The 15419-nt window shown below is 41.1% G+C and overlaps 1 long non-coding RNA gene across 1 annotated transcript; it reads right to left on the bottom strand.

Moving 5' to 3' along the window:
* Positions 1–14092: 14092 nt before the first annotated feature.
* LOC311041304 lies at positions 14093–15194 on the bottom strand. Its single transcript, XR_014600391.1, has 3 exons — positions 15091–15194; positions 14645–14821; positions 14093–14221 (listed from the first exon to the last, which is right to left on the bottom strand). It is a non-coding gene; the product is annotated as an uncharacterized lncRNA (long non-coding RNA).
* Between the last annotated feature and the right edge of the window lie 225 nt (positions 15195–15419).

Raw genomic sequence — 15419 nt, 5'->3', positions numbered from 1 at the left:
ATATACAACGCTTCCCGACGCCGAATCGGCCCAAAATCGGTCTGGTCTGCGGACAGCTATAGACATGGTTAAAATGTATAAGAAGTAAGATTTAACCCTAACCCTAACCTTAGTGGGGGAACATAGAACCCGGGGAACATAGGTATGACCCCCAATAGTTGGACTGATGACAACCAAGTAGTCAGGGGATATAACATACATCTTGGAATAAATATCTAGGAATAGAAATATATTGACCAATGTGTTTGTAAAGGTGTCCAGTAACACATTTCACAAAGGTTTAGGTTCAACTGCCCTATAGGGGAACCCATGACAGCAACAATTATATTGACAACTGACAGTGCAGTTATTATGGTGGACGGTCTATCTTTACTACAAAATAGGTCTCTTACCTTCCTAGATTTAAAGGGATAGTTTAGTATTATTCTTTTGATTTGTATTTTATGTTACCAGGGAGTGCAAAAGCGATTAAGAATGCATTTTCCCAGGTATATTTAGCGCAGTGGCATTCACAAAAACATATTTTTGTAATAATATTTGCTAACTGCCTGACTGTTAAACAGACTTTATTAGTGTATTTACATTTCTCAAATACTATGAGATGCTGCTCCACATTTTCAATTGGCTCAGGAGTCAATGAGGGCCTGATATACCTCCATATGGTCCCCGGTGGGAGTGGGAGAGTGTAGCTAGTGCTAGGGTCCACCTCGGGTGTCTAGAGGGGTGCATGATCTTTGGTGTTGGCAAAGTCTGGTTTGCATAAGCTTGTAAAATTAGACCCTGTCCTTTGGTTTGGTTTTGTGGGGGGCAATACTGCAATACTGAATGGGTATATAGCCCCTGTTATGTGTTGAGGTGTCCATGAAAACTGAATTTGCCTGTGCCAATGCATTCACTGCCCCTAGTCAGACCAAAGAGGTGTTTGAGGACCTTGGATGCCAAGTAATGGCTGTCCTCTTCAGTGGAAAGTGCACAGATTTCTCCGTAACAATGTACTCTAACACCTTCAGCTTTGTTGCTTGTAACACCTGAACGTCTGCCTCAACTGAATCTGCTACCAAACTTCACTGTCTTGCCTGTGGATGGGACAATAAGAGGGTATGGATGCCATGAACTTGGGGTGGAACATGTATCAATGTTGCTCCAGACAGTCCCTTGAAGGTCATTACATTGTAACTGCTCCACTGCCTGCAAGACACTCTGCTGTTCTTGTTGAATAGCCTATATGGATTAACATGTAATAATGTCTACTGTATATGGGCTGTGTCAACTTGAGGCATGTGACAATCCATATGTTTCTTCCAGTCTGAGGATGGCAATGAATAGTGACTGAATAAGACACGTGCCTAATGGGCTGGTAAACCTGTTCTACTAGATTGCTTTACTACTTTGTGATTATTTAAGTAATATACAATACAATTATTACTTTTAATTTTTAGCGGCGCTAGCCGGTATAGAGCGGATATTAGCCCTCTATACCTGGCTTTTGCGTCAACGTTCTGATTGGTCAGGCTCGCCAAGGTTCTGATTGGTCAGGTCCGTCAACGTTCTGATTGGTCAGGTTCGCCAAGGTTCTGATTGGTCAGGTCCGTCAACGTTCTGATTGGTCAGGTCCGTCAACGTTCTGATTGGTCACTATTCATGACATCACTATGTTACTATTCATGACATCACTATGATGTCATGAATATAGAATTAGATGTCTATATAAACAATGACTAAATAAACAATGATTTAATATTGTTTCTCTAGTAGAAACACATATCTATGACAAAATATATCAAAGGTGCCGCTACCTTCACACAGGTGTGATTTTTTTTGTATGTTATTAGCATTCCCAATACTACCAGAACACATCCAAAAACCTGTTGTATCAATTTTTGGGGATTAAGTGATATTTATTGATATATTAACCTGTAATAGTAATGGTACTCCCAAGTGCACAATTACATTGAGAGCAGGTCATACAGTATCTGATGACTGTATGTCAAAGAACACCCTAGAAAACTTAGGTAGAGACATAATTTATATGAAATTAGCATGTTCAGAAGCAGAGACATGCTCTAATTTGTGTGATGCTGAAGGCATGAAGGCCCCAAATTCCAACCCCTGAATTGACCTGGATCCACTAAGTATATCATAGAAAACTTTTAATATGTTATTTGAATGACCCTAAGGATCATAAAAAACCCTGAATGATTACTATGTTGTTTTGGGTCAAACCACAGATTGACTGGACTACAGAGTGAATCAGCATTATTAGTATGTCCTGCATTCAATAATAGCCAATATAATTCATATTTTTTATTTAAACTGAATTTGTGTATAGAAATCTTGTCAATAACAGCATATATAATGTACACTAATTATTGCTTTCAAAATTGAGGGGGAGAAGCTTTCGGGAGGACTACTTGAAGGTCCCCAGTCTGAGGGTGGAGATAGAAGCACCAGTGCTTCTCTTGACAGCCACCGTCACACAGGAGATGGTGGCAGACATCATAGGACTCCTCCGTCTCCATACGTGTTCACCTCCAGTGAAGATGATCGCCCATCTTCCAGACAGGTATGACACATAATACAGTATTATGCTATGTATTATTTTTGCTATTATTTTACTATATGCATTTTACTTTTATTTAACAAAATTACACTACTGTAGTTGCACTTGTGTAGTTGCAAAAACATACAAAAAGGTTGATTGGATTCTTTTGCTTTTCGAAAAGGTACCTGAAAATGTGCTTATTTGCTGTGTCAAAACAGGCCAAATATTTCCCTGGAAGTACGGAAAATCAAAATAACATCACCCACGAGGCAGACTGGCTCATACCTCATCTGTGGCAGGGTAAAACTGCTGGGAAGGTGATCATTTACTGACGGTAGGTGACATTTTAATAGGATTTTTATAATAATACTTTTAATTTGGTAGAAAATAAATATATATTCATTTTATACCTGGTAAACCAACAGTAAATTGTCTTCAATAACGGAGTACACCATTACAGAATGTAACTATTTGATTACAAGGTCATTAAATGTGCTATATTGAATAATATATAAAAAAATATATATTAACCGTTTTATTTTCAAAGGACCATCTCTGACGTTCAGAACGTCTATGGGCACGTCATGAAGGGGCTGGGGAAAGATGCCTGGCTGTCAGAGGAACACACAGTGCACACCAGGATTGTGCAAATGTTCCACAGTCACGTTTCAGACAACTGTCAGCGAAGAATACTGTCTTCCTTTCCGTCCAACAGGAAACGCATGTGAGGTGTGTGGTTGCCACTGTGGCTTTTGGGCTTGGGGTACAGGTGCCTGATGTACGCCACGTCCTGCACTGGGGCCCGGCTGCCAACATCTTGAACTACTGGCAAGAGGTAGGACGCTGTGCTCGTGACGGTGACGTAGGAAAAGCCGTCATGTACCTGTACCCTGGGTCAGTAAACAAGTCCTATATAGATGAAAACATTATTGCAATGCTGGAGGAGATCCAAACCGGCAGTTGCATCAGGAAGTGTATCCTCCAATATTTACATACTAGAGTTTCGGGGGGCTACGCCCCCCTCAACCCCAGCCGCGCACGGGGCCCAGCGTGGATGCGTGTATATTGGGGTACCCAAATCGCCGGAGTAAAAGTGTCCAAAAGGAAAAAAAAATAAAAAAAAATACTGGTGGTCCGCCGACCCCTGTGAGTGTTGGGACCCCCGGGGACCCCCCTGGAACATGGCGGACCCCTTCGGCCTTTTTTTTTTTTTTCATGCACGGTTTGCTTGTTTCTGTCGCTTGTTTTTTAAAACCTGGCAGCAAACTTGGCAACCCGACTGACATCACTGACCTATCCTTGGTATTTGTACTTCCGGGTTGCATAATGATGACATCACTGTCGAGTCCTGTGGTGTCATGAACCTAGGCAGGTTTGTTTACCAGATTACCCTGGGCAGCGTGCTGTTCTGTGGCCGTGGCTGTTTGTTTTTGTGTTTGGGATGAACATGGCACGTGAAGGACGGACATATTGTGATCGAGACATGAGTGAAGTGAAAGTAACGGCCTGGGTGGAACAAAGGAGGTACGTAAGAAGGGGGGGGGGGGTGAAGCAAAGGAGCTGTGTGTGTGGTGTTGTGGAGGACATGGGCAGAGTGCAATGGCGGCCGCTCGTGTTGTTCCGGCGAAACCCGTCGCCGTGCGGTGTCGGTGGTGTGCCTCCCCTTCCGTTTTGTCCGACATTTGGTGAGTAGAATTAATGATGTTGCGCGGTGGGAAAGGTGTAGTGAGCAATGAGATGTCCCCTACGCGACGCGTAAATTCAGCGCGGCCGCCGTGGCGAGTCAGTTGGCGACATGTGGTCTGGCGGTGCGTTGTTTATTCGATAACAGAGCTGTGGGGTGTCGCCACCGAGGGTGCGGAAGTCGCTCGGCATTTATATAGTTAGATAACAGGAATGTGCACAGACTATAGCCAGTTTTGTGAAGGCCAGGGTTGCTGCTCTGTTTGCCACACACAACTGCATAGCTAAGTGTAAGTAATGTAAATATTTTTCTTAGGGTTGTCCGATATTGGCTTTTTTACCGATAACCGATATATACCGATATTTTCCAACTCTTAATTACCGATACCGATATCAACCGATACCGATATATGGGGGGATTATTGTGATTAGGGTAAGCTCAAATTTCATATCACACACACCATATACAGTAAGAACTCCTGTAACTTATTTATAAAGCAAAAAAAAAAAAAAAACTTTTATTTTTCAAAAAACGATACCGATATTTTCCCGATATCAATTTTTATGCTAATATCGGCCGATAATATCGGGAGGCCGATAATATCGGACATCCCTAATTTTTCTTTTTCATTGTCTGCAATATTTTTTTTTTTACTTCTTTAACACATTTACTGCCAATCCCGAGATATCTCGGGACATAAAATCCACCCGTTAAGCGCCAATCCCGAGATATCTCGGGATATGGTCTTTTTAATGGTTTCTGCTAAATAAGGATCTCTGGCAGCTTGGGGGTTAATTACATGCACATAGCTCAAATTCCAGCTGGGTGACGTCATCGGTCACGTGACCCAGACCGAAACCTTGAAATCTGAGCTGCCCTGGGCACTCGGTCTGTGCATCTAAAACCATTGTGGAGTTTAGAAGAGCCGGTCATCATTGAGAAAGAGTTACAGAGAGAGAGAGAGAAAGAGAGATACATATATTGCTAGTGTGAGTATAGTTGCGTGGATTGATTGAGTGAGTTGTGTGAGTATTGATAGATTTGAGTGTGAGTTTGATAGATTTGAGTGTAAGTTTTGATAGGTTTGATTGTGAGTTTGAGAGATTTGAGTGAGAGATTTGAGTGAGTCAGTGAGAAAGTTGTGCGAGTTTGAGACATTGAGTGGACGAGAGAGGACTGAGAGATTTGTACGTGAGTTTGTGTGACTGATTTGATATTTGAGTGAGTGATTTACAGTAAGTGTGAGTGGTATATATATAGCCTAGTGAGTTATTATATATATAGATAGAGAGGCGTGGAGGTAATAATTATATAGGTGAGTGTAGTATACAGTGTTTGTGAGTGAGTGATTTACAGTAAGTGTGAGTGGTGTATATATATAGCCTAGTGAGTTATTATATATATAGATAGATAGAGAGGCGTGGAGGTAATAATAAATTATTTAGGTAGAGTAGGTGAAGAAGTAGGGAGTTGATCGGCGAGAGAGAGTAGACAGGAGTTAGTCATAGTTTACTCAGTGAGAGAGAGTAGACTATGAAGAGAACCAACAAGCGCAAGAACACGGTCGCCGTTGGATCGTCTGGTCCACGGCAGCGAACGCTGTTTGAGATGCATTTCGGGGGGCCTAGTGCAGCCCCAACCCCCAACCCGGAGCCGCCGGAGCCGCCGGAGCCGCCGGTGGTTATTCCTCCAGTGACCGGACCTGTGCCGGACCCGTCTGACCGTGTCCTTCGCAGTAAAGGGACCCCCGTGCCCGTACTTGATCCAGTCGTCTCAGACCCAGAGTCTGTCCCAGGCACGGAGAGCGAGATCGAGTCCGGTGTGGTCTCCGACTCCTCCAGTGACTCTGAAGGGTCTGTTTGGGAACCAACGCCTGCTTTTGCCGCTGGTAAGCACACATACATTTTTTGATACATTGTTTTATTTGTTAGTATTTTATTTGATTGTGTTTTGTGTGTTACGTAGTTTATTCAATGGAGAAAACCAGCTATTTTGTGTGTCTCGGGTTGTAGCCAGTGTTGCCAGGTCTGATTATTTCGCTATGAGCTTCTATAGCTGCTATAAGACACGCTGGGCTTGTCTTTCTGTGAATCTGCTTGCAAAACATTGTGATTGCGGGTGTGGGCTTGTAAATCGACTATGTTCAGATAGGCTTGTAGTGTATGGAAGCGAATACGTGCCATAATTAAAGTGAAATTGCAAATTGGAAAATGCAATTGAAATAAGAGAAATGCTTTTTAATCTTCATGAAATGAATGCATTTTGTGAGACAAAAATAAATGTAAAACGCAATAGCATTTGCATTTAATCTACAGGTGTGTTCATTCTATGACAGAATTAAAATGATAAATAAAAGATCATTTGATTTTTAATTTTCCAAAAATGCCCCATTAAATAGTGGACAATATTAAAAGGAAAATGCAATGTTGAAAATGAAAATGCAATATGAGAAATGCGTTTTAATCTTCAGATAATGAACGCATTTTTTGAGACAAAAATAAATGTAAAATGCAATAGCATTTGCATTTAATCTACAGGTGTGCTCATGCTATGACAGAATTAAAACGATAAATAAAAGATCATTTGATTTTTAATTTAAAAAAAATGGCCTGCTAAATAATGGACAATATTAAAAAGAAAAGGTTATTTAGAAAATGTATATTAAATAAGGCTATTGCTTTTTCATCTTAAGCTAATAAATGCATTTTTTGAGACACAAATGAATGTATAATTCAATAGCCTTTACATTTCATCTCCAGGTGTGCTCATTCTTTGACCGAATGAAAAAGCAAAAGCAAGAGACATTGCTTTTTCATTTTCGAATCCTACCCTGTGCAGTGGCTGACAGAATTCAAATGCCTCCGTGTCTATCGATGGCGCGGGTAAGTGACGTCATTGGACGAATCCTTCAAGATCTTCTCCTCCAACCGTGACATACCCAACCCGGTACGCTAGGTGGCAGTATTCCCCTGCAGGTAGTCTTCATTCACAAGATTTTGAATATGTATAAAATGTATACAAATCTTTTGAAAAAAGTATATCGCAACGCATTGTAAGCTTGTAGATCGGCTATTTTCAAAGGGCCGAAATGTATATGAAGTGGTTAATGTATGTTTTGTGATAATAATCAAAAACAAAAAACTACCTAGTAATTAAAGTTTTCAAAAAAATGTAGTGGAGTAAAAGTATAATATTTGCCTCTGAGATGTAGTGGAGTAGAAGTAAAATTATTGAAAATGGGAAATTCTCCAGTAGAGTACAAATACCTCAAAATTGTACTTATGTGCAGTGCTTCAGTAAATACTTATTTACTTTCCACAACTGCCCATCGGACACATTACCTGTGTGTTGGTTATTGATGGTCAGTCCCATCATGCTACATACAATGAACATACATACAGTTTGTACATTATTAGATACAGTATTAGATACCCTACCTACCTACCTATCTACACGTTCACACACACACACACGCACACACACACGCACACGCACACGCACACACACGCATACACACACATCTTTATTTGAGTTCACATTTAACAAAAAAAATCTTGAACACAAACAGTAGTAGATGCACAAACTTGGGAAACTCAACAATAAGTGTTTCAGGTTAAAGATCATGGAAGCATAGTTTCCTCCATGTATGGCGACTGCCAATTATCACAGACACAGAATCAGAAGATAGCCAATGCCTTAGCTCTCAGCTTGGGCATTTCTGCAATCTGCAGGCCTCTCACAACAAATATATGGAGTATGGACATTACCAGGCTTCCAAATATGAACACAACAGTTTACATGTGTAACCAAGCTGTATAATAGCATCCTTAAGACGTTGGTAGGCCTACTTTAGCAGCTTGGTAAGGAATTCCTCCTCTGACTGTGGTCGAATGTACAACCCATCAACAACATCTGCTGTATTAGCTGTAACATCTGAAAAGGCATAATTTTCAGATATTTCACAGTTTGAACATGGCAGTTGAGACACAAGAGTGCTTATACATTTTGACTCATGATGAAACATATGAACTCACAAGTCCTTAACTAATAGATCCACAATCGTGCTGCAATATACATTCCCTTATACATACAGTAGCAGCCATTCAGAATATGTGACAGAGTTTAAGTAACCGGATTATGGTCATGGTGCAGACATTGAGGAGGAAACATAATAGGGTACCACAGAGAAAGATTGAGTGTGGTTCGAAGGATCTGTAATCTCATCTGGCTTTGACTTTAACGATGACTATATCCTCATCAACTGCATAATCTTTGAATAGTGTATGAGACACGGTGTGATCTCCAGCAGGAAGGCAAGTTAGCTTTCTTTGTAGTTTCAAACCAGTCCAGTGTTGTTTTTGCTGTTGTAACATTACAAGATACCTCTGTGCATTAGCTGGTGATAAATGGTGTTCTGTATCACTTGCAATAGCCCTTACTGAGATCAAACAGTTGGTAATAATGTCCTCCTCAGAGGCAACTATAGTGACCGAGTCAGGTCGTACACAGTGCAGGGATAATCCTGTTCTCACACAAAGGTCATTGAGGTCAGGCCAACCTAACAGAACCCACTAGCATATGTGTCCATTCTAAGCTTAGGTTTTCTTTTGAACCCCAGGAAAGTTTCCAGGGGCACTTTACGCCGTTTCATATCTATAAACAGAGAAGATCTAGCAAGTTCCCTGACAGTTTTGTCATCACTGTTCAGCATGCTCATCAAGTGAGCCAGCGTTGTCCACTCCACGTTTGGGACGCCAAACCCACCCCCGTTTGGACTGCAAAATAATGTCTCTGGTGGTGTGGGTGTAACATCCAAAATAAACGGTTCATATTCATATTAAGCTTCATATTGAGAGCTGCCATCTGAACATGTTTGACCCTTTTTCTGTAATTATGTAAGCAATATCTGAGGTCATGAAATATAATGCAATAGTATTACTGGCATTCTAGGTGAACGTTGGAGAAGAGGTGTTGAATTCTAGACAGGGCCACCTGCCTAATAGCCTCCAACTTCATCGTGGAGTCCAAGGACCTCACTGGAAACACTTTTTTGAACAGACCTTTTAGACAAATGTGGTAAATTGATACACATTTATGGACTTATAGAGCCAATCTGAACACACACACAGGGACTTAAGTTTGGATACTGAGTGGTCGACAGTGCACATTCCAGAGTGGTTGCTCTAACACTAGATGTCCAGTTCAAAGGAGGCTTCCCAGAGGGCATCTGACCTTAGCTGACCTCTAGCATCTTGGGGTGTTGTTCTTATGCACAATGGACACACACAAGAGATGTAGCACACACACCTAGCGACGTGCACATCCAATGTATGCAAGCACATACACACACATGTGAAGTCTGCATATAAATACTGTGAGGGGAAAGAAACCGTCCCTCCTTCTTGCCTTCTTGCCCTTCTTGCCCTTCTTGCCTTCCCCTCCTTCTTCTTGCTCTGTTCTGTTCCGGCCACACCATGTAGCAGCAAGGCTGACATGTGCTCTGGTGCTCTGTACTCTGTTTTGTCCAATAAATCGACTTGAGGAACATTACTGGTCTGGACCTTTCCACTTCTTCTCCTTATTGTAATAGACTACAATTGGCGAACCAGCAATATACAATAATTGGCGAACCAGCCAGGACGTGTAAATGGTTTGGTCTTCTTCAGACAACAGTGCTGGACACTGGAGTGTCTGTGATCGTTCCACACGAGAAGAACTTGAGAAGAGGAGTACAAGCTGTGATTTTCTTTTGGGAAGAAGATTTTTTTGAAAGAACATCCGGACCAGATGCAGACCATCTTCCTACACAGATGCAGACCCACCAGAGGAGCAGGCTATGGGAAATTGACAAGAACTGATTTTCAACAGATCTACGATGGAACCTCACAGCGCTAACCCTGTGATGACACTAGAACTCAACCTCACAGCATCAACCCCTGTGACGACATGGAAGAAAAGAAGTAAAAAGAGGGTTACAGGAAAACTTCAGAGTAGTATGGACAGAGGACAGCAGCATGTTGGCTTGCTAGCTGCACAGACAGCTGCAGCAAGGATGCAACCAGGGAACAGCACTCAGCACTGAGGGGCACATATGGCCCCCACCCATTCTTTGCCTATGCCACAGGATCCATCTCTCCTCCGTGTGACTGGACTTTGTGTTTGTGGACTGGATGGAAGGTTTAACATGTTTCAATGTTTGTCTGTCTTTTCAACAGGTTGTTTGTTGATGTTATATGTTTGTTGATATTTAGCTGACTAAATTGACATGAGGAGTATTAGAGGAAAGTTGACATGTGAAAGAAAAAGAGTCAACAAGGTATTTGCCACGAATGTGAAGATTATTTGTTTTTATGGCCTAACCTCTGGCATTTTAACATTTCAATTGAGCGGGTCCGACAGAGGTTCGGAAGCTCTTGGCCTTGGAAAACAGAGATTTAAAGTACAAACAGATGTATTATCTTACATGTCCTAAATTTGAAGATTGGGGAGAGTTTTACACACAAACCAGCAGATCTATTATTCTGTAAGTGAGTGAAGACGAAGCTGTATCAACTAGTGTTTTGTTGAATGAATGTATGTTGGTTATATGTTTGTGATAATGGTGATTTAAACTGCGGAGTGTTTGGCTGCCGTTTTATTGCAGTGTTGTAAAGGATTTTGTTTCACTCTCTGGTCTCTTGTATTGAATGTGGAGTTTTTTATTTTTGTTGTTGAGTTGAGTACTAGAGAGGGTAGAAAGTCCCTAGAGAGTACATATGGACATGGTGACTAGAAAGGGTAGAAAGTCCCTAGAGAGCACATGGTTCATTGTGATGTTGTGAATATGTTTAACATTTTTTCCTAGAGTTTAAGGAACAGAGAGACCTGCACACTGATTGGAAGGGGAATGCATTTTGATGCGACGTGAGCATCCTATGTATTTTCTGTGAATAAGATTTTCTGAGTTGTTTTCTTTTTAAGCTTGTTTTATTGGGAAATAAGTTCCAGTGTTGCCGGTTATCGTCAGACGAGCGTCATGTGATCCATGGCTACGCAGTGATCGTAAGCCGACACGTTTCTAAATACTGATATTCTTGCATGATTTGTGGAACAGTTTGTCTATTTTTATTTTGAAATTGAATGTGAATCACCTTATGACAATACTGTGTAATCTTAATGCCTGTTTTATGTTAGTCTGATTGTGTCCCAGTAATTTTTCTATCAAGGGGGGCCTATGAGATGTTGTGGTGTGATGAGTTCTGTCTTTTGAGGAGTATGTTTTTGAATTATGGTTTTCTTACTTGTGTTTTGATTTTCTTCATTGTACCCTTGTTTACGAAGGACCAATAGGGCCCTCCGTAGGGGGGAATGTGGTAAATTGATACACATTTATGGACTTATAGAGCCAATCTGAACACACACACAGGGACTTAAGTTTGGATACTGAGTGGTCGACAGTGCACATTCCAGAGTGGTTGCTCTAACACTAGATGTCCAGTTCAAAGGAGGCTTCCCAGAGGGCATCTGACCTTAGCTGACCTCTAGCATCTTGGGGTGTTGTTCTTATGCACAATGGACACACACAAGAGATGTAGCACACACACCTAGCGACGTGCACATCCAATGTATGCAAGCACATACACACACATGTGAAGTCTGCATATAAATACTGTGAGGGGAAAGAAACCGTCCCTCCTTCTTGCCTTCTTGCCCTTCTTGCCCTTCTTGCCTTCCCCTCCTTCTTCTTGCTCTGTTCTGTTCCGGCCACACCATGTAGCAGCAAGGCTGACATGTGCTCTGGTGCTCTGTACTCTGTTTTGTCCAAATCGACTTGAGGAACATTACTGGTCTGGACCTTTCAACTTCTTCTCCTTATTGTAATAGACTACAATTGGCGAACCAGCAATATACAATACAAAGTATTTTAAATGTAATTGTGCTGTTTTACATTTTTGCCTAATAAAATATTCAATCAATCAGCAGTGCCAGTGTTGAAGTATTGATTAGATTCAGCCTAGCTGTAAACTCAGTTGTGATGTAATCAACCTGTTCTTTCCATTCCCCTGCAATATTAAATGTATGACCTAGGTAGGTGTATGTCTCACACATGGGTTCTGAGTTGATGGTAAACTCAGGGCTTTTGTCAGCCGTAGATTTATACCAGCGGTTGCCACCACTACGTCTCTGGTAAAGAACAGCACATTTAGACTGTTTTGCTTCTAGACTGGATCAGTCTAGAAATTAGTTCTAGAGAGCATGTTCCTTTGCCAATGGCAGTGAATGTAAATTGTTTATAAGTATGTATTATTTGCTACCCGAGATCCTCGGGCAGGGCCTTACTGATGGTTCAAAGTCTTGGCTCATCACTAACAGGGACCAGGTTGTATCTTTTTGCAACTACATCTCTCTGTGGGAACAGTTTTTTCCACACTGACATACCTGAAGAACTCAGGACTAGGTTTTAGACAGAAAATGACATCAGACTGTACTCTACTAATAGCCAAGAATATCAAAACTGTGACACAGGGAGAAAATAGTCTTTATCTTAACCTACAGTCCCCAGGTTGATTCTTAGTCAGGATAGTGGGTAGGATAGTGTAGGTCCAAGAGGTGAGTAAGACAGACATAAGAATGCAGATAGCACAACAATGATTTAGTATTATTTCTTTTTGACTACTTTATGACTACATCTAGCATTACATTTCCTTGACAAAACGACATCTTATATCTACAGCTTAAATGTGTATATCCTGAAACTAGAGTAAATCTTTGGTAAACATCAAGTGTAACTATTTTTCAAGGGACAGCATAGTGCGCGTTAAGTTCAGTCTAGCTGTAAACATTCATAAAACGGGTGTGGTAACATTAAGTCAAACCATTTTAAAAGTAAATATACAACTATGTGCAGTAGTATGCCTGCATGGTAAAACACATCAACTTTTTATAAAGCTATGGATGGAACAATGCTAGCCTGCACTGTAAAATGCATTAACAAAGCAGTTCATTTTTAAGCATGTGTTGGACCATGAATCTGTGTCTTCCACATTTGACAGAACATCTATACTGGACCTTTCCCTAAAGGCCCCAAAAACATCACAGAATAACATGCATATTTACAAAGGTTTGCATTGCAATATGTACCAGGACATGAAGTCATAATGTATGAAATCATAATGTATAGTGCTTAATAGTCTAATGTACAGTAATAAGAAAATTACCTTTGGGTCTATCACTTGTGCTGCAGATCTTGGAAAAGGTACTATAATATACTATTTTGGGGGTTTTATGGCTTTAACTCTACTACGTTTAAAATGACAACATTTCAACACACAAATGCTTTTTTTTCACCATTAGTATTGACAGTCCACATAGTTGTGTAAAAGCTTTCTTCCAGATGACATTGTAGTTAAGGGAAACCTCAGTTTTTGGGACCTAAATCTGTACGGAATGTACACCTAATGATGCAAATGTTTCATGTCATTGGGCATACACTTCCATATTGTGTGTTGAATTACACAAGATATAGCATTTCCTCCTACACTATAATCTCACATTACAACGTGGCATTTTTCCATAGCATCATTCGATTGGCTCGGCAGCAGATTTGAACGGTTAACACACATACAGGTGTCAATATTGCTTAAATCTGCTGTCGACTCAATCAGACGAGGCTATGGGACAATGGACCGCAGCAGGAAATGGATGCTACCTACTGGAAACCTGGGACTTAAGTTAGCACAGAGCCTGTTACTAGGCTATAACAATCCAGGTATAGCCTGGATGACGTTGTAATGCAGTGGTTCTCAAAGTGGGGTTCAGGGACCCTCAGGGTTCCTTGAGGCGTGCTCGCTGGAGGTGCGGGCTTTGCGAGTTCTCCAGCATCCTTCTTCTGTATGACAGCGTGGGCGTACCCTGAAGTTGAAGGCTGGTCTACCGAAGATGTTCCCTCTGAGCTGCCTGGTGTATTTCTTGGTTCTGTGCAGTTCCGATGATGTTCCTTCCCCAGCATCACAGTTCTGTTAGAAAAATAAATATAAAATATAGCTAATGCATTAAAAAGCTATGACATTGATTAACATCCTCATCATTTTTATATATCTGTCAAAATAACACAAAGCTTGAGATCTTATTTCCAAGTTATATTTTAGCCTTTGCATAATCTTTCAAGGTCATCAAGGCTAGCTAGGGCAAGTGCTAAGGGCTAAGGTGGAATCTGAAGAGGCGAGTCTTCAGATTACGGAGTGAGTCTGCAGTTCTAATTGCAATGGGGAGTTCATTCAATAGTTTGGGAGCCAGAAGGGAAAAGAGTCTGGGACGTGTGGAGCGTTGTCCCGGATGTTTTAGCGAAGGTTCTGACAGCTTCCCTGTGTTAGCTGATCTGAGAGAGCGGGAGGGCTTGTTGGGTTGGATCAGGCTTTGAAGATACGGGGGTGCCATACCTTTGGTTGCTTTGTAGACCAACGTCAGTGTTTTGTACTCTGTGCGGGCAGTAACTGGGAGCCAATGGAGGGAGAGGAGAAGGGGGGTGACATGTGAACATTTTGGCTGGTTGAAGACCAAGCGTGCTGCTGCATTCTGGATCATTTGGAGAGGGTTAAGTGCACATGCCGGCAGGCCTGTAAGGAGAGAGTTACAATAGTCAGGTTTTGATATGACTGATGCCTGGATAAGGAGCTGTGCTGAGGAAGGGTCTAATACTTTGAATGTTATAATGTGAAACTACAGGAACGAGTGATTGGGTCTTTTGACGTGTGTTAATGGTGGTATAGCAGAGGAATATTGCAGATTTTTTTTTAAACGTGTAACCTTGTGCCCATTGATGTTTTAGGTTAATGTGATGTGTGAGACCAATTTTATAAATGGAAATGACATATTTATGTCTTACTTTTCACAAATATCAACGTGGTCTTACATCAGTGACATGGCAATTATCTCTGCACAATATACGCGCTCCACAAATGGTTCCTTCCTGGTTCTGGTGATGTTCCTTGCCCCACGTCACAGTTCTGTTAGACATATAAATATCAAATATAATTAATGCCTTATGACATTGATTAACCAATTAAAATAACTAAACCATAAAGTTTGAATTATTGATGGTTGATTAAATCAACATAATTGTAAAAAAAAAGTTGATTCTAGGAGTGCATACACGCGAAGGTAGCTTTGTTAAAAGTGAAGTGTAGATGGAAAAAAAAACAGGCCAAGCACATA

This window comes from Gymnoscopelus microlampas, assembly GCF_963454915.1.
Source record: "Gymnoscopelus microlampas genome assembly, contig: SCAFFOLD_26, whole genome shotgun sequence".
Taxonomy (NCBI): domain Eukaryota; kingdom Metazoa; phylum Chordata; class Actinopteri; order Myctophiformes; family Myctophidae; genus Gymnoscopelus; species Gymnoscopelus microlampas.
Note: the sequence above shows the minus strand (reverse complement) of the source record. Positions and strands in the feature narration are given on the sequence as shown.